Source organism: Pinus tabuliformis, chromosome 6, assembly GCF_031772625.1.
Source record: "Pinus tabuliformis cultivar Carrire ecotype Pingquan chromosome 6, CPIR1, whole genome shotgun sequence".
NCBI lineage: Eukaryota > Viridiplantae > Streptophyta > Pinopsida > Pinales > Pinaceae > Pinus > Pinus tabuliformis.
The window spans coordinates 480,151,122-480,174,951 of record NC_142292.1 but is presented as its reverse complement, the minus strand read 5'-3'; positions in this window follow the sequence as shown (position 1 = coordinate 480,174,951).

The window sequence follows — 23,830 nt, the reverse complement described above, 5'->3', positions numbered from 1 at the left end:
TAGAGAATTGAGATCTTTCCACGATGATGCTAACATAATGCATGTAGAAGAGCCTTCATCCACCAAAGTGCAATAAATATTCTTGTAAGAGATTCATAAACAAATATGAAAAGCAATTTAATGGGAAATACTATAATGAGGAGCATCAACATTGAAAGTAATCAAGGAAGACTCTGAGGGATCCACCCCCTCAATTGCAGTTAGCAAGGTTTTACGTTGTTGAGGGAAGCTCTACAAAACCTCCAAAGCAGACATAACACAAGGAGCCTCGACTAAATCCTCGACAATGTTGTAGTGTTGGGTAGCCCATGCAAAAGGATTGTGTGTTGATGTGTGAATGTCACCCTTAGTTGGGTGACAAGATGGCTCCATGGGTTTATCTAGCATGAGGGGTTTGGTGGAAGTAGTTGGGGTGGTTGAGTCCTTAGAGGAAGAACTTGACTCAAGAGTATCATAAGACCTAGCTTGCATAGTTGCATTTACTTTATTTTGGCAGATAAGGATGGAACTATTATTAGAAGGATGGAAAATGGCCCCTCATTTCTCCCTTGCAAAGGTTTACGAGCCTCCGCAACCATTTATTGTTTGGGTTGTGTAGGGAATGAATGAGTCAAGACATCTACCTAGTGAGTAGTACATGGTGGTGAAAGAAGCTAGTGGACTTCATATATGTGAGGGCACTCGTAAGTCAAATGCTCACCTTGAAAAATTTAACAAGGGAACTTATTCTTGCAACGTTGTTTCACTTATGCCCCTGCCTTGATTAGATGGATATGGTTGAGTATCTTGAGAAGGTTGATCCTTTTATTTATTCTTTTTTATTGTTTTTACTACTAGGCTGTTGAGTGTTCTTGGGTGTTGTGGAATTCATTGTGAGAACATCAATGGGTTCCTCAGAAGTGGGTTCTTTTTTAGAGCTAGAAAAACTTTCTAGGGATTGTGATGTGATGATCAATTTCCATAGATGGGCAACAATTTGGCTCATGGAATCAAATACAAAACCAATCAAACCATCAGATTGTGTTCTCGGGGTAGGTTTGGGTGGGTTTGTAAAAAGGCGAGGAGCATTGGAATCACGTCATAAATTGTGCCTAACTAAAAATAAATTAAGTATAGTTGTTGGGCAGCCAAAATAGCTTTTTCCTCAGTAAAAAACCTAAACATATACACATCCTTGGCTATGGGAGCTAACAATGATCAAATGAACCATTTTTCGAAGAATCTCATTAGGGAGCTTATTTCAAACTAACCTCTTACATCATCGCCACTCATGGATATGATCAGAAATTAGAGTGTACTTATCTCACTTTAAGTTATACAAAAGGTCAGAATTGATGTCGTATCTCGTAGGTAGTTGAAATTTGGTCGAGAATGTTTGGGCCAAGGAAGAAAAGCCATTGAAAGATGTCATATTCAGTTAGATATACCACTTAGTAGCATCTCTAGTCAGGGTATGTTGTAATATATGCAATTTTATTGAATCATGCACTAAAGAGTTTGATGAGAACCAAATATGGTGGGTGGTGATATGTGTTGATGGGTTTTCTCCAGGTTTCCCTTCAAAATTAGGGATATAAGATGGTAACTTTGTAGGCATGGATGACCACCAAGGATCATGATGGATGGGTTAATTCGCCATCTTAACTAAATTTTAAAAATCAAGAGAATATAGAAAAGGATTATGTAATTGACTAAAGGTTCATAGGAAGAAGAGACCCCTAACCAACCGTGAGGTCCCCCATACCCTCGTTCAGAGTAATAGTTCGTGGAACATGGTTGTAATTCATCCCAACATATAGAGGACGTGGGCCAATGTGACCGACGTAAAAGTAGAGAAATTTTGAGGTCTAAAATTGGCCTCCTAAGCAATATTATGAAATAATATTGGAAATAATAAAAAAAGATTAGATTACATCATCAAATTTTAGAGGGAAAAAAGAAAAAACTACTTTTTCAAGTCGTATTTTCAACTTATCTCCCTATGGTTTTACTAAAATTTTGAGTGGGAGCACACATTGGGTGTGGAATTTAATTCCTCATCAAAGGAGTACCCATGCTACACACTTTCGATGGACTCTGCTACATGAAAAATTAGAAATACATGAAAAAACATGATTACAATCACATTTTTCATTTTTCATGTAGCAAGGTCCATCGAAGCTATGCATAATCGTTAATACTTGGATGAGGAATTAAATTTCACACCCAATGAATGCTCTTGCTCAAAATTTGAGTAAAACTATAGGGAGATAACTTGAAAAAGTAGTTTTTTTATTTATTTTATTTTTTAATCCTTTTACCTTTTTACTGCAAAAAAGGTGAATCATCCCCCATGGTTGACATCATCATCTTGAATCCCATTGGTTCTTTTAAAGTTGATTTTGGTTTTACATTTTTGTTTTCAGGCCCATTTTTTACCTCAAAATTTCTCTAATGCGAGTTTCCCCCCCAGGGTAAGTTCCCTAAAGAGCAAAGGACCCGTAAGAGCATGACTTCTAGTATGGTTGTACCTGATAGGAAAAGAAGGACCGTATTGTGTAGAAGCACAAACATAAGGATGATAACTCATAATAATCGTGGCACTAATGACAGGGTTACCCCTAGGAAAACTAGCCCCTCCAGGAAAAGTACTAGAGGACGACATCCCTTCAAACAATGAACTATATCAGGCTTGAGAAATACTAGAACTTGTTAGAAGTACTAAGATGGGGTGAATCAATATTTCCTTTTAGAATTATTAATTTAAAACATTTAAGACCACTTAAAAACATAACAAAAAATGAATAAACAAAATAAATACTTTTATTAATAATAAATGGCGAGGACTCCAATCCTGTATTACAAAAATTTCCAATTTGTATAACCACACCAATGATTCCTTCAGGGCTCCAACCCTAGATAAATACTCCAATCCTCTAGGGCTCCAACCCTTTTCTTCTTTTCTTCAAGGTAGTTTTAATAGTTCTTCAAGGCTTCCAATATTTTCTGCAACAAGCCCTAATCATGTTTCCAAGAATCACTTCAATACAACCCTCAATTAATCCCTAAAAACACTTCATTCATCAATGAAAACTTTAACAACCACAAAAGGTGTCTCCAAGATTCTTCATGATACCAAAATAGCTTATTTCAAGGTTACTCCATGAGGGATTCAACAATGCATCATGATGTCTCCAAGAATGACTCTAAGTTCTGCTTCTACATGTAACATCAATATGCCTTGAAGATCAAGTTTCTTCTAGATGACTTTCCAAGGTATTCACAAGGTGTTATGCTCTAGATTCATTTCAAGAATTGATCCTAGGTCTGCTTCAAAAGCCTTCAAAATGACCTCAAGAAAAGGGCTTCTTCTTCATATGTCTTCAACTATATCTAAAATCCAAAACTTTAGGTCTTCAAAACAAAGTCAATATTGTTCTTTCAACATTCCAATCAAAGTCTTCAAGGTCTGCAACACAATTGCAAAATTATGACTTGAAGGTCTATAGTACAAGTCCAAAATTTTCCTTCAATGTCTACAATACAAATCCAAAATTGCGTCTTCAAGTTTTGCAGTGCAAGTCCAAAATTTAGCCTTCAAGGTCTGTAATATAAATACAAAACTATTATTTTAAGGTCTGCAATACACTATAAAAGTCTACAATAAATTATTAGTATCATGAATTCATAAGGTTTTATATGTTCTTAAGTATAAAGGTAGTTGTAGGAAATAGATCTGAATTATCGATTAGATCTGATTTCCTTAATCATCCATAAGATCACAGGCTCGAAACAAAGATACTCTCAGTAGGTCTAAGGGAAGAAGTCTCCATAGGTTTGAAGTGTAGTTTATATAAATTATGAGCTAGATCCAAATCCAAATATAAGTTTTCCACAAATTGAAATACACTCACCAAATATAAGTTTCATAGGTCCTTTATAGTTCTGCAATCACAAGTCGAAAAGTAATCCTCCACAAGTCCACGCGAGGTATAGGTATCTAAAAATATTGTGTTTCCATAGAAATTTCAACAGGTCCAAAGATATATCTCCTCCATAGATCCAAATTAATAGTTCATCATAGGTCCAAGAAGCTTTAGATATGTATATGTCATTGTCATCCTTTCTATTTCATGAGACATGAACTTGTTATCCTTATTATCGAATGTTCTGGGCCTTGATTTGATTGGTGCTGAAGCGAAGGATACAATGGGGTATTTATAGTTTTTTAGGTGTGTTGTGAGGAGACACAACCTTTGGAAGATGGGTCATCTTGTAGTGAAGGATGAATTATGTAGGGTTAATTATCTGGGTATTTATTTTCCAAATTCAAATTTCTGAATCAAAACATTTAAGTCTTGTACCCACACTTAACCATACATTTTTTATGTTAAAGTTTTGAATAGTCTCCAATACGATGTCCAAGTCCCCATAATAAGAACAACCCAAATTTATTGGTTTTAACAATGGCCTCAACCGTATCTTTGGTTTCTTTTTTGGAACTTAGTTTTCATAAGGGTACTATTTGGTGGCTACCAAAAATATGGTTGAACATTTTCTTTAACTTCACCAGATGGATTCAAGCATTATATTTCCACATCCTTAGATCATGAGCAGAATTACTATCATTCGTGCTCTCATTTTTAGTTCTACTCTTATGTTGAATCATTTCCTTAAAATCAACCATCAAAGTGTTATAAACACCATTCATCACTATTTCTAATGGAATTATTTTATCATAATGCTAGGGTTTGCCATCATATATATATATATATATATATATATATATATATATATATATATATATATATATAGCTAGGGTTTCATTGGTATCTTTAGAAAGGCTAGGGCATCATGAAACTAGGGCTTGTCATTTAGGATTTCTTCAACTTTATATATATATATATATATATATATATAGGGTTTCATTGGTATCTTTAGCAAGGCTAGGGAATCATGAAACTAGGGCTTGTCATCTAGGATTTCTTCAACTTTATTAGTTTCACTAGCTTTGACTTCAACAATGGCTTGACGTCATATTGACTTAAGTGATTATAGGCTTATGAAATAATTCAAGCATGCACTTAGGGATTTTTCCTAGGGTATTCCAACCTTCTAGGGTTTCATGTTAGGGCATGCTTCAACTAGGGCTTAAGGCATATTTCATGCTAGGGTTACTTTCAAGTTAGGGATTCTAGGATAAGGACTAAGGTTTATTGTAGTCATCATCTTCAACAATGACATCATCATATTGATATCAATGAAAACTTTATTCAACAAAAGCAAGGTTTTCCCAGGCTAGGTAATAATGGATGATCCTCCCCGCATACTTCCCAAGGTTACTATACTCGTATTAGGAACAAGCACAATAAGCTAAGCTAAACTATGAGTAAAGATTCTAGATCCTATAAGCTAGTTAATGTTTGATCCCATGGCTGGAATAAATGAAGGAATGGAAACAAAAATATTGGGGAAATTTGTCGGAATCACTAGAAGAGATAGGTGGTATGCCCCAAGAGGATGTGAGAGGTGTTGAAGGAGGTGTAGGTCCTACCACACACAATGGTGATAATGACTCCATAGTAGGAGAAACTACAGATGTAGAAGGTAAAGGAGAATTGACCTCCTCCATAGGTAATGACAAAAAATAAGTATAAATGTAGGTAGGCGTTGAATTATCTAGATTTAGTCGTAGTAACTCTAGTCCTTATAGGTTAGTCAAAAGTGGATTAACAAGAGAAGTAGAATCATCTACAAATGTATTGATAAATATCATGTCACTACCAGGAGTACCAAGAACATATTCCATAACTAGATGTTGGTTTGAGTCTTGAATACCAACAAGTACCCTATGAGAAGGAGTCAATAATGTGACTCTCTTAAGAGGTAGACCTAAGATTCATCGTGACTAATGACAATTGGGTTCAATGAGGGTGAATAAATATGTTTTGAAAAATTCAAGTTAGTAAAAACACCCCTAAGGCCAAACTATTGACTTGGACCAAACAACACACTCTAGAAAAGTCCTAAAAGGTAGTCACATAGAAACCAATCCCAATACTACATTTCATATGACCTTCCAAAAGACTTCTCACTTTCGGGGTCCGATCTCTGCAAGAAAATCTATCTAGGGGAAGGTAAGGTAGAGGGATGGTTTTTACCCATAGCCACCACCTATAGGGTGTTGCTTCCTAGGAAATGCCACTAATGTACATTTGTTTCATGGGGGCACATGATTATTGGTCTTTTGGGTAGTCATATGTCAGCATGGGATTCCCTACCACGAGTTAGATAGCCTCAAGGTAAAACGCTCATACCGTGACCTAAGCCTAAACCCCACCGAAATGGGTTTCTCATGAGCTTTGATTTTGAACATGCGATTATGGAGGAATTTTCACTCCCTATCATAGGCTACTAAGTTTTTTTTATGGTCTTGAGCAGTTTACTCACATTCCTAGCTCCAAAATCCTAGCATACACTAATGTTTATGTACTACCAAAAAAAATAACATTCAAGTCTAGTAAATTTTATTAGAGCATTTATTTCAGTTGTTGTTATTCACTAGGTTGGGTAGTGGCATGAAACAAAAATGGTGTGATAGACTTTTTCTAGTAAAACCCTAATGCAACTATATGCAAAATTATCTTTTCAATGTGATGAAAGCTAACTACAGTAGGGTGAGATTATTTCTCTTTTTGAAAGCAAAAAAATGCCCACGAAATGTAGCTCTCACTTATCCTAAAATGAAATCCCGAGATTTATAAAATTCAGACCCAAAAGACAAACTAAGAAACAAAAATCCTAAAAGAGGCCAAAGAAATCCCCAAGTTGGAATCCAAAACAGTAAAAAAGGTCAAAACTTGGAATCACATCCAAACAAATACTTTGAAGAAATCAACAAGAAGGCCACAAAGTGGAAAAAAGAAGGTAATGGAAACAAGCTAGGGCTGTAGCACAATGCCCTAATGAGAGGTAGTGTTCTACACAGTGAAAACCAAACCCTAGAAGCAGGAAGGACTAGAAAAGATCAAGTGGGAGTGAGAAGAAATGAATTTGAAATAGTGAATAGATAAGACACACCCAAGTAATATTTTCAAGTGAAAACCTACACAACCACAAACAAACAAACCCACATGTCATGAACAAAGACAAGGACACAACATGAAATATGATCACTCAATCAAAATTGACAAAGGTGAAAGAAGCCAAATTTGGTTGTGATATAAAAATCAAGAGTAGATATTAGCTTTTGCTGAACAAAATAAAGAAATATTAGAAGATTGGATCCAAAGTTAAGGACAATATCCTCAACTAAACACTACAAATATCCAAGGAAACCCTAGAGTATTAGTAAATGGAACATCTAATACAAACTGACACAATCAGATTCATATCTTGATGTGTTTGAAAATTGATAGCAATAATATGAATAGATCTAAAAGGTTTGAAGCAACTGTGATCTAGGTGGCTTTAGACACAGGAAAAATTCCAAGAGGACTAAAAAAGGGTCAAAATCAAAAGTGGTCAGATTACTCCCAAACCAGAATTAGATCGCTCGTCCTCCTAATTCCAACAGTGTAAATGACATTCAAATCTGAGCTCATATGAGGGAGAAAAATCCAATCAAAGTTTTGGTCAAAGTTGCAATGTGGGCCAGTTTTAATAGTCCTACAAATTGATCGAGTCTCGGACATGGAATCTGGCTCCCAAGGAGCGGGCGAATTTTTTGGATACTTAATTTGTCTAATATCCATTATATTAGACAAAATCCAAAAAAATCTTATTGTTATAAAAAATAAAATAAAAATAATATAAATGAGGTGGCAGGCCATGACCCCTGCCACCATCCCAAACCATAATATTAATTTTTTTATTAAAATGCGCTGACGACCATGAACTCGTCAGAACTCCAACCACCATATGTTAAAAAAAAACATTAATTAAAAGTGGGTCAACAGGCTGTGACGCCCACCGGACCAACCCACCTTAAACATTATGTATAGGTGTTGGGCAGGCCACCTCCGGTGGACCCAGCCCACACCCACCTCCTCTTTCCATTTGTTGAACCGAGGGTGGCAGGGCTTGAACCTGCCAGACCGGTGTGGCTGCCCTGCCTCCCAGGAACCCTCACACCAAACACACCATACCACCAATGGTCATATAAAACCGCCACAATAAATAAATCATAACCGCACCAATTTTATAATAACAAAAAATTAACCATGGCTTGTATTTTTGGTGGGGGACAGGATTTGATTCCCCGACCTCTTGCCTTTGGTGCCAATGCCCAACTACTCTACCACATGTGGCTTATTGAAAAGTTTTCTACCCATTTCTATAAAAATCCATGCTTTCTCATTTGCACAGAGAAGATGAAATAGAGAACGAGGGAGAATGGTGGTAGAATGAAGAGCGGCTAGCACTGCAGAACTATGAGCAATGGAACTGTTGAGCTGTGTAATAGGTATGTATTTACTCTTGATTATTATCCTTTTCCTCCTTTCTTATCCATCTTATGCCATAATATAATAAAAAATTGATAGGATTTTGATAAGAAATGGATAAAATCGCTCTTGATATGATTTGACCGACCAAACTAACTCTCGTTACCTTTTATGTAGAAAAACAGCAGAAGGAACAATTGTTGTTCCCAAGTCGGAATAGCAAAAACTAATCAAGGAAAATGAGACATGTCGAGTGCAGTCAAACCAAGGAACAAGTCAAGGAGATCAATGCGAGATAGAAGAATTTTCTGAAGATAGCATGTACTTGTGAATTCCTCAGGATCTCCTGATCCTGAGGGATCACTTTTATCTTTTCCTTTTGACTATAAAAGAGAACACTGAAGAGGGATCTCTCATCTTTTACTGGGATTGTAATTTTAATTTACAGAAGGGTGATTATGAGAAACAAGATCGTGTTGTAATGATAAGTGACTTTGATGATTAATATACAACTTGCATTGATGTTCGTTCGTATCTTCTGAAATCATTAAGTAGTGTTCGTTGGTGGCTAGGGCCCGGTCTCTGGTGGAACTTACTGTTGTTCCCTATTTTATGTATTTTCCATTTCCTGCAAGTTATTCTACTTTATAGCTTTTCAGTTGATGTATTTTAATTGAATCAAATTCCTGGTATTCATTTCATTAGTGCGCAGTCATAGTTGGTTTTATTTAATTGATGTCGTGGATTGAATTAGTTATTGGTTAAAGAATCATTTCTAGTTAATTGTAGAATAATGTGTGATTGATTAAATTCTTTCCTTTTACCCAATAGTTTAAGTATAACTGAAAGAGCTCAGTTAATACTACGATGCTGTCGATTGATTGTCATTTGAATTTGGTTGATTAAGATTGAATTGCGGTATTGTTTGCGATAGAGTCATGATTCTTAGATGAGTTATTTCCTTTAGAGTTACAAGCTTGAGATTTAGGATTGCATCTGTTGACTCTTGTATTGAATTTCATAGGTTAGTTTAAAACATTACTCTCTGGATTTATAGCTTGCACATATTGTGTACACTCTTGGAATAAAAAGACTTACCTAGGTTGATAATTAATGTGAGGCAATTAGGAGTTTTAAAAGACACCTTTTAGAACCCATCAGGAACCAGGAGTAGAACCCTGAAACAGATGCCAAGGTGGAACTCTGACATGATTTTTGAGAAATTTTTTTAGTGAATTGCAGGTGGAACCATGACCATGGAGCAGAGGCAAGAAAAACCATCATTGAGCCCAATTTTCAAGAGGGTGAAATTTTTCCAGTGTCCAAATTGGACAAACTTCATGTCAATCCTACACCTCTCAGAGACACAAACCTGATGGCACAAACAAAATTTTGATCTGAGTAGCAAACCTTCAGATGATTCAAAGGAGGGAATATTTGAGGAATCTAGGGGGAATAAAAGAGATTCTTGTAGCCCTAAATTTTCACTTTATTAGAAATTAGAAACTTGATAGTGGATTTTACACTATTCGACACCACAAATCTGATGGTGTAATTAGATTTTCCATTTCATCATTCCATTTTTTGGCCACTTTTCAAAGTGGAGTGCAGGTTTCAACATTCAATGTGTGAACAGTCATTTCCATGATATTTAGTGCCACGAGATTGATGGTACAACCAGATTCAACAGTTTATCATCCTCTTCTTTAGATAACTCCTTGATGTGATGTATATGTAGTGTGATCATGTACTTCTTTATATCTTTGCTTGAGATGCATTGTGTTGTATAGATCCCTGTTTGATGTTTGATGTGGGATCTTGTTTTGTTCTTGATGTGAGATGTACTTATTGTGATGTTTTGATTGAGATCCCTTTGTCACCATGTTGATGGGATATTCATGTGTCAACATGTATGTTTGAATTGAGATCCCTTTGATGCCATGTTGGTGGGATGCTCATTATTAACATACGTGAAATTATGTCACGCTGATAGGAGTCCTTTTTTGAATGAGAGTTCTTGCAGTGGAGCATCTCTTGGAGCCACTCCTACATGAGGGAATATTCGTTGTATGATAGAGAAAACACATGCATGTACATCATCACTCTTTCGAGCACATAATGCAGTGGCCTACACCATCTTGACACCAGGGCTTGGAAACGTAGTCCCTCCTGGACGAACTTCGTTATCAATGTCTAATGTTTTATGTTGTTTATTCTTGTCATGTTCCTTCTTCTTTACAACATGCATATGTGTTCCTTTATGCTCTTTTAAATGGAATTGTAATCACATCACGAAAGCAAAAGATCTTGGTTAAATATGGGAGTTGAGTCAACTCAGATCAAACTCAGAGAGAAGGGAATAAACAAGAGGCCCTTGTGAGATCAATTGGGAAATATAATCCAAGAGATAGGGATGGATCATATTTGTAGCAAATATGGACTCAAGGGAGAGGTTGAGGAACATAGTTGATCTTAAGGGAAGGGTCTTGCAGGATCTCTTAGAATTTCTTAGGATTCCAAGCACATCCGTGGGGATGATATCCTGAACAAAGTGACTCTAACTACAATGATATAGTGGATAACCCAATGGTGCTAAGGCTCCAACCACTCTATAACCCATATTGTGGTTGCGACTGAGGAAGAAATTTGACTAACTAAACTTAAATCGACGATAATCTCCTCATCTAGAGTATTTTTTTTTGATAATTTATTTTTTCTGAAAATATTCTAAGACGAATTTAGATATATGGTTAATTCAATCAAATTTTGTACATAAAATACCATAATTCGATTTTAAACAGACGATAAGTTATTCTCTCACATAAAAAATAAAAAATAAAAATTCAGACTTAAAATCTCTTTAGATCTAAAGAAAATAGAACTAATGGATATCCAAATGAATCCATACAACACCTCAGAACTCAATGAACTACCAAACAAACTATATCCAAAACGAAAGAGAAGAGATCTAAAGACAAACAGACAAAACTCCCTAGTGGAGTTGTTATTTTTGTTGTAGTGATATATACAAAGCCACTAGGAGTTATTTCTTCGTAATCTTAGCCTTGAAAAGACTACCAGACATCAAAGGAGTATATTAACAGAAGTGAAAAAATCAATGAATCCCCAAACCAGTCAATCAAATCAATCATGCATGCATAGATTTCTCTATCAAGGGTTTGAGTTGAGCACCTAAAATCCTCATAGATTGGTGGTGGATGTTGGCTCTAATGCAGAAAATTCCTGCTTTGACCAAAACGTTTCATCCTCTACAATATATCCAAAACCTGCACACAATCACCACCAAACAAGGGAATAAATGGCCTTCCACAAAGGACTGTTATCTTAAACAAATAACCATAAACATAATCATGAACAATATATTATACACTTATATTTAATGGAAGGGAACATTTACTTCTATTAATCAAAAAATAGATACAAAATGTATACCATCAACAAATTACATCCTCTCCTCAATCTTGTAGCATGGTCTCCTTCTCCCAATACAACAAAGCTCTTGCACTATGGTATGGATACTAGATCTAACCCCCTTTCCTCTTGGTGAGATTATATAGGTCTGTGCTATCCTCTAGGAGAATGTATCTAGACACCTAAGGGATTGATAAGTTAGGAAAATTCTACAATAATGGACCACTAACAACTCATACACAAATGCGTCAAGTTTCTCACCTTGGGAATGAAAAACTCTAGAAACCCTTTTCACAATTCTGAGCTTTTTCTCAATTATCTCAATTATGATATAATTATTATCTCATAATTATAAATTATTGACAAAATATTTATGAGAAATATCTAAATCATGTAATTCCACCCTTTTAACATGGAAATAATGTCACATAAGTAAAAGAAAAGATGAAAGGGGATGAGTTAAGTTGAAATTGGGTCTCTCTTACCATACTGGAGCAGAAACTAGGGTTATAACACATACAATAGTACACATGCCATAGAGCCATACACGATATGTATGAACATATGTAGACCATATAATAGGGAGAGAGCTTGCAATCATACAGGGCCATATTAGTCCATGTAGGTTGTAGAAACAACAAGAGGGTTTTAAAAAAAATAATAAATATTTTCCATATTAATTGCATTTAAGAGATCAATAATACAGTAAATTCAGAGATAAACAATAACACACAGATACAAATATAATGCTTCAAAACCAACCTTTATTATGCTTATATCTTCAATTATAGATTCTTCCAACCCTGTGCACATAGCTGCAGGGGTCCACACACTCAGCTATGAACTTACCAAGGCCTTCAGGCACACAGCTGCAGAAGCGTTCCCCTTCGCCTAAGTACAGAAAATAGACCCAAATATTTCTCTTCTTACTTATATCATTGATTGATTGATTTCTCTATGACTCCTTTTATATCATTCTTTACTACAATACCATGGTCCGGGAACCATGGGCGGGTCACAAAACAAATTGACTCTTAACAAACTATGGGAATTTGACCTTCCTATATCCCCTTTGACTCCTATCAACCTATACTACACGCGCTCCACTCCTCAAAATGCGAAGAATTTACAATATTAACAAAATTTTACCCCAGGGGACCCTGTCCCAATAGGCCCCAAACATAAAGTCATGACTCGTCCCAAGTCACTCTGCTGGTGTTGCCTCGATCATTCCTTCCAAACCACTAAACTCTGTCTTCAATGTTTGAATATTTTTCGTTCCCTATCCAGCGGTGTAACAAACTTCTTCAACCAGTTTCTTTGTGGTTGGACCTTTGACTGCAAGTCCCATGGTTCTCTGTGTCTACTGTATAGCCTTCAACTTGCTCTGAACTGTCTGTGAGATTTGGCTTGCCTCATCGGCCCAGAGCTGCGTCCATGAGGATATGATGGGGGCCTTCTAATGCAACTCATCAATCTGGTTCTGGATGAACTTTCCCTCCTGTACTATGGTGAAACTTTGCAATGGTGCTAAGGTATGTGTTGTTTCCCTAATCCCATCAAACTACAATTTTCTCGGATATCTGATTCAATATTCTACAAGTGTGGATCCTCCTGTAGCAAGGTCCACATCTCTATGGTATGCTAAAATAATTGGATGCAATCCTTGACTGCATCTTCCGAAGTAGTGGTATCCTCTTTAATAGAGAGTAGAAGAGGTTGTTCCTGCAGAGAAGTATTTTATTATAACTCTGACGTGCCTATTAAGGTTTTCCCCCTCACCTTACTCTACTTGACTGAGCTGACAAAGGTGAACCCAAAAACAACAGACTAGAGTAGGTGACACTAGTTAGCACGCAAGCATTGTGTTTTCACCAAGGTTTACTTCGAACAATACATATTTTCCATCGACGTATCATGGACTGAAAGGAACAAGTTCTTCATACAGAGGTAGGATTACAGATAACCAAGTAGTGATAGCTGAACATTGCCTCTTGTACATTACCCAGCTTCTTTCAAGAGTAAAAAATGGTTTCATGTGAAACAAAATGAAACAAGTGAACTAACAAACAACAAAGCAAAGCAAGAGTATAAGCAATAGTGAAAGAAAAGCAAGAGCATAAGCAAAAGTGAAAGAAAAGCAAGTAAGAAATCAAGCAAGCAGACAAACAAACAAACAAAGCAAGTAAGAAAACAAGCATGCAAGAAAACAACTCAAAAGCAAACACTACTCCTACTCCTAAGCTAATAATGCATGGGTCATCTCACGTGAAGTGATACTTCCAATGCAACCACCAGCACATTGGTTGACCCATGTTGGTGAAGGCATGGTTCCCAAAAAAGGTAGTCGTGCGAACTAGCAAACAAGAAATATGTAACAGTGAAGACAAACACACTCCGAGCTTACAAGTGACCACAGAACAAAGATGAGTGAAAGTGCATGACATGCATTCTGTGGTGTTGCCATGATGTTGTGCTACACTATGTGCAAATGTTGAGTGTATGCATTCTCTTGACTGTGACATGCAAGCAAACGTGAGAAAGGTATACCACTTATATTGTGCATGTGTGCTTGTTGTGTAAGATTCCAACAATGTATGAGCGATGGGATCGTGTAGCTCGAGTGGAGGAAGCGAAATCTGGGTGTTGGGTTGATCTTATATGCAAAGCAGAGATCGATGAGGGGCCTTGAGTGTTTCAACAATTTCCTGGCCAGATGTGAAACCAACCTAAGGAAAGTGAGGGCCTGACATAACCATCAACTCGAGTTGAAGTTCCTTGACATTCTAGGGGTTTTCGACTTCACTGATAGATAGATCATCATAGACTAGTGTCTTGGATAGATTAACAATGATTGAATCAACATTGTGATCGGATGAGGAAGTGAATAGATCACGAAAACCAAGATCAGAAAATTCACGATGTTTCTCGGCATCCTCATGATTTGATGAACTAGGCAAAGGGGTAGCAGAGAATCAAAGGTGTTCACCCTCTGCATTTTCAAGAAAGATAAATGACAAATTGAATGGATTTTCTGAAGAATATGTGACCTCTCTGCACTGTAATGACAGACTGACATTCGAGGTGTTCGGTGAATGATCAAAAGTAGAAACATCTATACATGGGTTGTCACAAGGGAAATAAAAAATGGCAGAATCACAAGGGGTGTCAGGATGAAATGGATGAGGCGCGGCAGGGAGCGAATCATCCTTCATCGTGGGCTCTTCTTTAGATTCTCGCACACACTCATCATGAATGATGGTGCAAGTTGGCTGCATAACATAAACTCCATCGATAACTTGATCCTTGTTCACAACAGGTGAGGAGTCCGGAATGGGAGAACACAAGACAGTACAATCTGGAGGATCAATAAAACGTGAGGACGGAGGTCGAGGGAACGAGTCCATGTGAAAACCAACAAGCTTGCAAGCCAAATCTGCACAAATCTTAAGAGCAGGTGGGGTGGGAGGATGCGACAGTTCAAAAGAGGTGTGTGCATGATCTCCCACTTCATTTTGCAGTGGTGGAGTTGTTTGATGACGTGAAGGCGGACAGTCACTTCTAACAATGACTATGCCTGCTCATGATTGCACAGTCCCATCACCAAAGTGTGTTGAGCGGGATTCAGTGATGTGAAGAAGATACTCAAATATTCCATAAAGAAATTCCCAATAAATTTCATCTTTAGGGAATCAATATGCAAGATTACAAATGTGTGTGTAAAATGGATCAACGGATTCATCAGGTGCTTTTCGTAATTTCAGAATTTCTTGATCAAGTGCTTTCCAGTTAAAGTGATGGAAAACACGGTCCGTCTCCGCGACTAGATGAGCAAGAGAATGAATAGACTTTTCATGCAGTGTGGCACAATAGTGCATTGGGTGCCCTCAAATCATGTAGATGAACAATGCACAACTCATGTATTCGTCAAATAATCCATGTCTTTTTCATGAGCCTATAATGCTGACTGCGTGCCTTACCAAGGCTACGTAGCCTCCACCATCCAATTGATTATTTGGGGTATCATCGGATATGATCTAGCCAAAAACATTGCTGGAGAGGCTAAGGCAGATGAGATCTCCAATACCCAGAAAGGGTTTGGGCAGATTCTGAACAGTTTGGGAGATATTAAAATAATTAATATTTTTAATGGAGTCCCTAAGTCTAAACTTAGGGAAAATAAAATTATTGTTGTGAATTAATATAAAACTGTGTTAGAATGATCCAAAAGACATGGATCAAGCCATATCTAATCTTAGCCATTGATTAGGGATTTAATCTCGGTCGTTTATTTGTCAACGAGAAAAGTATAAGAGGAGGCTTGAGAGTCACTTGGAGAACACACTAAGAGATCAAGATTTTGACTTTCTGGGGTTGGGTTTGCTGAGAAAGTTGAGAGAGTGATCAGAGTTATAGCTAAGGGGTGGTGAATATAGAAGAAGAGAGGCAGAGATAGCACCAGGAGGATCAACGTAGTAGCTAGAGAGAGGGACGCAGAAGCAACCAAGCGTTCATGTAGAGCCAACCACAGCTCATGCAGAGGCAGCCAAGAGTTGCACAATGCCTAAGAGGGCTAGGGTGGGTGACGCAGAGGGCTAGAGGGATGACGTAGTGCCTCTAGAGGCTGACGCAGGCCAAGCCAGAGTGACGTTGGGTTAACACTGGGCCAGATAGAGGCTGACGCAGTCCCTAGAGGCTAACACTAGGGTTTCGTGGAGCAGATTGGAGCTATGGAGCTACTGGAGTGTTTATCCAGGGTTTCAGTCAGAATATATGCTTCTAAGTAGAGAGGTACTACTTCCGATATTTTTTCTCTATTCCAGATTTGGCACCCAGCTTGTATTCTGAAACTGCTTAATAAATCAAACCCTCAGATAGCTTTACTGGTTTTCCCACATTAGGTTTTTCTGGGGACATTAGCACAAAAACAATGGTGTCACTTGTTTTCTTGTTTTTGTTTCCTTCAGTTGATGATCCGTAATGTGTTGAGCATGTACTTGTATTTATTTACAATATTTACATGGTAAATAACTTGTTAATTAATAGAACAAGTAGGTAGGAATAAATTAGTAAAGTACATGAAGGGTTTCTAATGGGTTAGACTTAGAAATTCCAACATTGTATCAGAGCATGGCCATAGATCACAGGAGAACTGAGGACATCAGTCGAGCAGAGCAGAAGCAATAGAAAACACCTATCCCGAGTGATAGAAGTTGTTCCTAATAGAGTAGTAGTAAGGAAGGGTGACACAGTGCCTACATCATTAAGATTGAGCCAGGAAGAGGTAGCACAAAGGTTGAGTGAGGAAAAGGTAGGCTCATGTAGAGCCACACAAAGGGCAAGAGTGCGGATGCAGTCGGCTGAGGAGGTTGATTTGCCAGTACCGAGATTTTGCAGAGCCTAGGAGCTCTAACCTTTAGTTTACTGGGGTTTAAGAGGCTGTGCGTAAGTTGCAGAGTGGAGCTGGTGGGGTACTATAGTTAGAACAATACCTAATAGGGCAAGACCAAGGAGGAGGGAGTTGCTGTCGAGCATTTCTAGCCAAGAAATCCATATGAGTGGTGTAGTGGCACTAAGGATCAGAGTGGGGGCATCTCGACATTGGTAGAAGGGTTTCCAAGAGGGAAATCGAGGCTCAGAGGGATTCATATCAAGAACTTCTAGGAGGGAAGTAGAGGAGAAGCGAGATAGCAGTGAATGGGGTAAGAGACCAAGACAGAATAGACAGAGCCTCAAACTGCGTATTGTGGAAGGCCAAAATCCTATCCGTTACAGAGAGGAATCGTGTCAAGCACTTCACCTTGTGGACGATTTCTATCCAAGATTACCTAGCTGATAACGAAAAGTATGAGGAGGCAATGGTGAGGGCCAAGAGCATCATTCTTGGTGGGGTCAAGGACCATGTAGTACCACATATTGCTGAAAAGGAAATGGCAAATGAGATGTGAGAGGCCCTAAAGAAATTGTACTAGCATACTTCTGTGGAGAGAAGGATGTTACTAGAAAATTAGCTACGATAATACCAGATGCAGAAGGGAGAATAGATCGACCCATTCCTCAGTCAATTGAAGGATATCCGGGATCAAATGACTTCCATAGGGGTAACATCAGATCAAGAATTGATGGTCAGAACAACCCTCAACGCAGTATCAAAAGACTAGGAGGTGTTTTTCCAAAGAATATTGGGCAGGGCGACCCTTCCAGATTGGGAGGAAAAGTGGGTTTCTCTTCACCAAGAAGAGATCAGAAAGCTGAGCAAGGTGGGAAGAAGCGGTAAGGGGATCAAAATCAAGAAGGAGGAAGAGGTGGATGCTTCTCTAGCATCTGAGGGAAATCATGAGAGATGGAAGAATAAGGACCTCTCCAAGGTCAAATGCTTCCACTATGGGGAGCTAGGTCATTATGAAACCCATTGTCCAAGGAAGAAGAGCAAGGGGGAGGCCTCCAAGACCAAGGTAGCACCAACAAGGGCAGAGAAGGAAGTGGAGATAGATGATGACTATGCCATGAGTGCAAACACACCACTTGAGAGGAAGTGGGGAGACATCGAGCTATAGTCAGACGGATTGCAGGCAACGAGGGGAAAGATCCTCGAGGTACCCAACCTCTTGGATTAGACCTTGCTATGGGAGCCCCGAAGAGGAGTAGCAGTACTAGTGGATGTCAGTAGAAATGGATGTGGATGGAGTGATAGAGGGAGCTATAGTGTAGGATTCCCAGGATTGTGTGAGGCAACAATGCGAGAAGCACGGGAGTGTTGCACTAGTGCAGGATGACAGAAAGAGGTGTGTAACAGTGCGCGATGCAGGGAGTTGTTGCAGTAGCATAGAGGTCAGAGAGGGAGCACTTGTCAGCGACAGAGGGAGTTTCAACATTGAAGGTGTCTCTAGCCTGACAGAGATGTCAAAGTTGGGAGATCAATTACTTCTTAGTAATTGAGTTGTAGTGTAGCAGTTGCCTGTGGCAGGGCCATGGATAGCAGCATAGGATGCAACAATGCAGATGATGGGCAGTGGGCCTAACACCAGCACATGGACCAATGTCGGATGATCAGGGCGATACTCAATGAGGAGTATTGCTAGAGCACAGTCCTCGCTAAGAGGGAGTGTTGATTTGGGGTAGTATAGGATATGCTCTATCCAAAACAAATTAGTGGAGAGGCTAAAGCACATGAGATATCCAATACCCAGAAAGGGTTTGGGTAGATTCTAAACAATTTGGGAGATATTAAAATAATTAATATTTTTAATGGAATCCCTAAGTCTAAACTTAGGAAAATAAAATATTAATCTGAATTAATATAAAATTGTGTTAAAATGTTCCAAAAGACATGGATTAAGGCAAATCTAATCTTAGCCATTGATTAGGGACTTAATCTTGGCCACTAATTTTTCAACGAGAAAAGTATAAGAGGAGGCTTGAGGGTCACTTGGAGAACACACCAAGAGATTAAGATTTCGACTTCCTAGGGCTGGGTTTGTTGAGAAAGTTAAGAGAGTGACTAGAGTTGTAGCTGAGGGTTAGTGAATACGGAAGCAGAGAATCAGAGATAGCACCGAGAGGATCAGCGTAGTAGCCAAAGAGAGGAATGCAGAAGAAACTAAGGGTTCACGCAGAGCTAGCCAGGAGCTGCACAGTGCCTCAGAGGGCCAGTGTGGGTGATGCAGAGGACCAGAGGGCTGACGTAGTACCTCGAGAGGATGACGCAGGCCAAGCCAGAGGGATGCTAGGCCAACGCTAGGCTAGATAGAGGATGAGATAGTCCCTAGAGGCTAATGCTGGGGTTTCGTGGGGCAGATTGGAGCTGTAGCGCTGCCAGAGTGTTTATCCAGGGTTTCAGCCGGAATATCTACTTCCGAGTAGAGAGTTACTACTATCGATATTTTTTCTCTATTGGGTGAGCCATATTTGGCACCCAAATTTTATTCTTAAACTGCTTAATAAATCAAAGCCTCATATAGTTGCACCGTTTTTTCGAGGACATTAGTCCAAAAACAATGGTGTCACTTGTGTGCTTGTTTATTTTTCCTTCAGTTGATGATATGTAATGTGTTGAGCATGTACTTGTATTTATTTTCAGTATTTACATGGTAAATAACTTGTTAATTAACAGAACAAGTAGGTAGGAATAAATCAGTAAAGTACATGAAGGTTTCTAATGGGTTAGACTTATAAATTCCAACACAAATGTTTTATGAGACAAGTTATCTGAGAGCTTTTTTGAGATAATGAAGTCATTTCCATAGGACATGCACTCTAGAAGAGAAACTCGGTAGTTAGCCATGATAGATGTGTAGAGATTCAAAATAGATGTGAGGACTCAGCTTATCATTTGGCCCTCCTTCTAGCGCCAAAATGTTGACGGTGCTGGACCCACCAACATGTAAGGGGATCTCCTTGGTAAGAAGTCCCAATTAGACCTCATACCGTTTGGTGTAGGAGTCCAAGAAGTGGGTTGTATAGTAATGCCTTGTATTAGGCAAGTAAGATAACTTTGTTAGTAGCAAGGGTATGCTCGCTACGATGTGTCAAAGAAGGTGCATGAGAGGTTTTAACACATGTGGGTTGAGATGAGTGCGCCCCTTGGAAACCTATGATAGTACTCAGATGGGAGGGGAACACACGAGAGAAGATGCATTACAAGTTGAAAAGCAAGTCAACTGGCAATACTAAGTGATGGTTAAACCAATCAACACATTTCAGAAAGATTCATACATGCTCATACAGAACATTCCATACATGTGTGCATAATAAAGCAAATACATATGCCATTTAGTGTAAACAAGAGAGTTGTAATGCAATACAACATATGCATGAAATGTGATGGCTCTTATTATATAAAGAAGTGTAAGTTCCAGCCATACAATATGTCCATGTACACCCGCTAGCCCCAACAGTGGAACTTTACAGCTACATCTGCTTGCTCCTCCAAAGAGATGTACTAGCTCCATGCAGTGGAGAAGCCAAGGCATGTTACAATACTGTCCAAGCTCTCTCCAAGATAGTCTTATCGGAAGCTTGGCTAGCCAAAAGCCTTTACAATGAGTAATGAGATTATATTTATAGCAAAGGGTGGGGTGGCCCTTGACATTCCCCTTTGTGACAGTTCAACTACCCTCATGACTCTTCATCTAATATATGACTGTTACATCCAATTATTGACACTTGAACTTCCACTTGACATGACGTTACATTATAATGCACATGTGCTCATGTGAGACGAATGGCTTGAGCAAGCCATGCAAGACATCATTTACACTCAGTCCATTGTGCTGAGACCAACTCTTTGACATGCTTGTGATGGTGAAGGTGGTGAGTTGATGCCAAGCTTGGTCATTCGTGATGGTGTGCATGCACCCCATGGTGACATCTTGGTGAAGCGAACTCTTGCCTCTATTGCAACCAGTGTATTGGTTCCTCTCCTTCATCCAACTCATCTGCTAACATGCACATGGTCTTCTTGGGTGTGGCTAAACCGGCAACACACTGATGCATAGTGTTTGTGCTAATCTTCAAGGGTGTGTTGGTGGTCATGCGCAACAACTTGCTGAAGTACATGCTCAACTCTATTTGGACTTGCTTCTTGTCTTCACCTTGGTGAGTGTGCTGAATGGGTTGGATTGCATGCGTGTGCACAATGACATGCATGCTTCTAAATCCCTTACATGCAATCAACAACACTGCTCACCATGTCTATTATGTGCCAGCTGCTGGGATGGATTTTTGTCTTGTATAGGCGTAGTTTCATTTGTGAGTACATGTTGCGCCCACCGCTATTCCTGTTCCTAATGCAACTGTTGGGTCCCTATAATACTAGTGATTACCCCATTACTATAGTAGTTGCATCCGTTATTAATATTTTTGTGCCCCTATTATCCCCATATTGTTATTACTGTGCCCCATAGAATCCCTCTATTGTTACTTTTGTGGCTTTATATTATTATCGTTAGGTCGGCTGGGTTATATTGTGACTCCTTAGACTCCTATATATAGAAAGGAGGTTTTGTCATTTGAATCATCCAAGAATTTTTCATTTATGTAATGTAAAGGAGGTTTCCCCCTCGAAGAGGCTAAATTCTAAGGCATTGATCTATCTTTTCTATCTTTTCTTGAGCTAGTTTCATAACATTTGGTATCAGAGCTTTGGATTCTAGGGTTTCGCTGCTCCAAATAGGTCATCGTGGTATTTTCACTATAATTTCTTTTCTGTGATGTTTCAAAAGCTAAAAAGAAAACCCATTTGAGAATACCTCGCGTTGAATCTCAGGTCTAAAGTTCAGAGCTTTTCGTGCTATATTTGCGGATATATAATCTGAGGAAGTTGGTCTTTTTGCAGACTCCTGAATTACATTCCAAACAGGTGACCTCAGGAAAATCATCATAACTTTCTCTCTGAGCATCAGATTGAAATTTCATAAGAAGTTACAGAAATAATACGGACTGTAGTTTCTTGTAGATATTTTTCAGAGCCAAAGGTCAAAACAATGACTCGTGGCATGTCGTACAAGTTCACTCTACTTAACTAGTCTATAATCGAGTCACTGTGGGAGATTTCGCATAACTCTTCCTTGGAGAATCCAATTTGGGTCAGAATGGTGGCATTGGAAAGAGGACACAGAGGGCTACTACAGGTCATAAATTTAGAATTGGATGATCAGAAAGTAGAGAGATACATCAGAGGCAATATCGAGCTCCTACAAAGTGAAAAAAGGTGTGTAGATTTTTTTTTAAATTTTTGCTTAAGCTTGGTTTGAAAATTTATTTTGAAGGAATTAAAAGGGCATAGTAGAGAATTATTATTGATAACTGCTGCCCCATGGAAAGAAAATGAAAACGCCTAGTAAGCAACCTGAAATCTCTAGCATGACTCATGAAGAAGAGGAAGAAATGCTACATGATATATCAAAATTACAAGAACAAGTGCAACAAATGTCACTCTCACAAAAGCTAACAGAAGCTAAGATAAATGGCGTGGAATATAAGATAAAGGGTATGGAAGCTAAGATGGATGATTTGAAGATATATTTGAAGACAAATTTGAAGAGAGGCATGGCAAATTTGAAGACAGATTTGAAGACAAACATGGCAGATTTGAAGACAGATTTGACAAATTTTCTATAAGAAATACTTACTAATGGTGAAAAGGTAGTAAAGGAAACTCATGATGAGAACAAAAGAAATGCTAATCATGATTTCTTAGACTCTAATGTGGGATTGAAGACCCACCATATTCCAAAAACCAATATGAGGAATTTTGATGGCAAGGATCCCGCAACATGGATATTACAGATGGAGCAATTTTTCGATCGCAATAATGTGCAAAACACACAAAAGGTACGTATTGCAACTTTATATTTGGAACCAAATCATTTTGTATGGTTTCAATGGCTTTTCTCTCGTAAAAAAATTATCACTTGGGCAATTTTTACGAAAGAATTGACAGCACATTATGAGGATACAAAAAGCAACACTTTTTTTAGCCAATTGATAAGTCTCAAACAAAAGGGTTCAATAATGGAGCACATTGAGTAGTTCCAAAAATTGAACATAAGGGTAAAAAATATTCCAGAGGAGCATAGGATTGATACGTTCATAGGGACTTTAAAGGATAATATCCAACATGATGTTCACCTTTCGGAACCTGATTCATTAGAGAAGGCATTCATGTTAGCAAGAAAAATGGAAAGCAAAATTATGGCAACGAGGAAGCATACCACTCACAACTATAAATATGAAAGTGTTGTTGCCCCTAGTATTCCACAACCTATAAGGTTGACACCACAACAATCGGAAGAAGAAAGATCAAAAGGGCTTTGTTACAGTTGTGATAGAAAATACACTAAAGGTCATAAGTGTGTTGAGAAGAAATTATTCTACATAGATTGCGAAGAGGAAGAAGAAAAGGAGTAAGAAAGGTCAAAAGAAGAGGATATACTCCAAGAACAAAGCCTAGATAAAGAAGAAATGAATCCGAC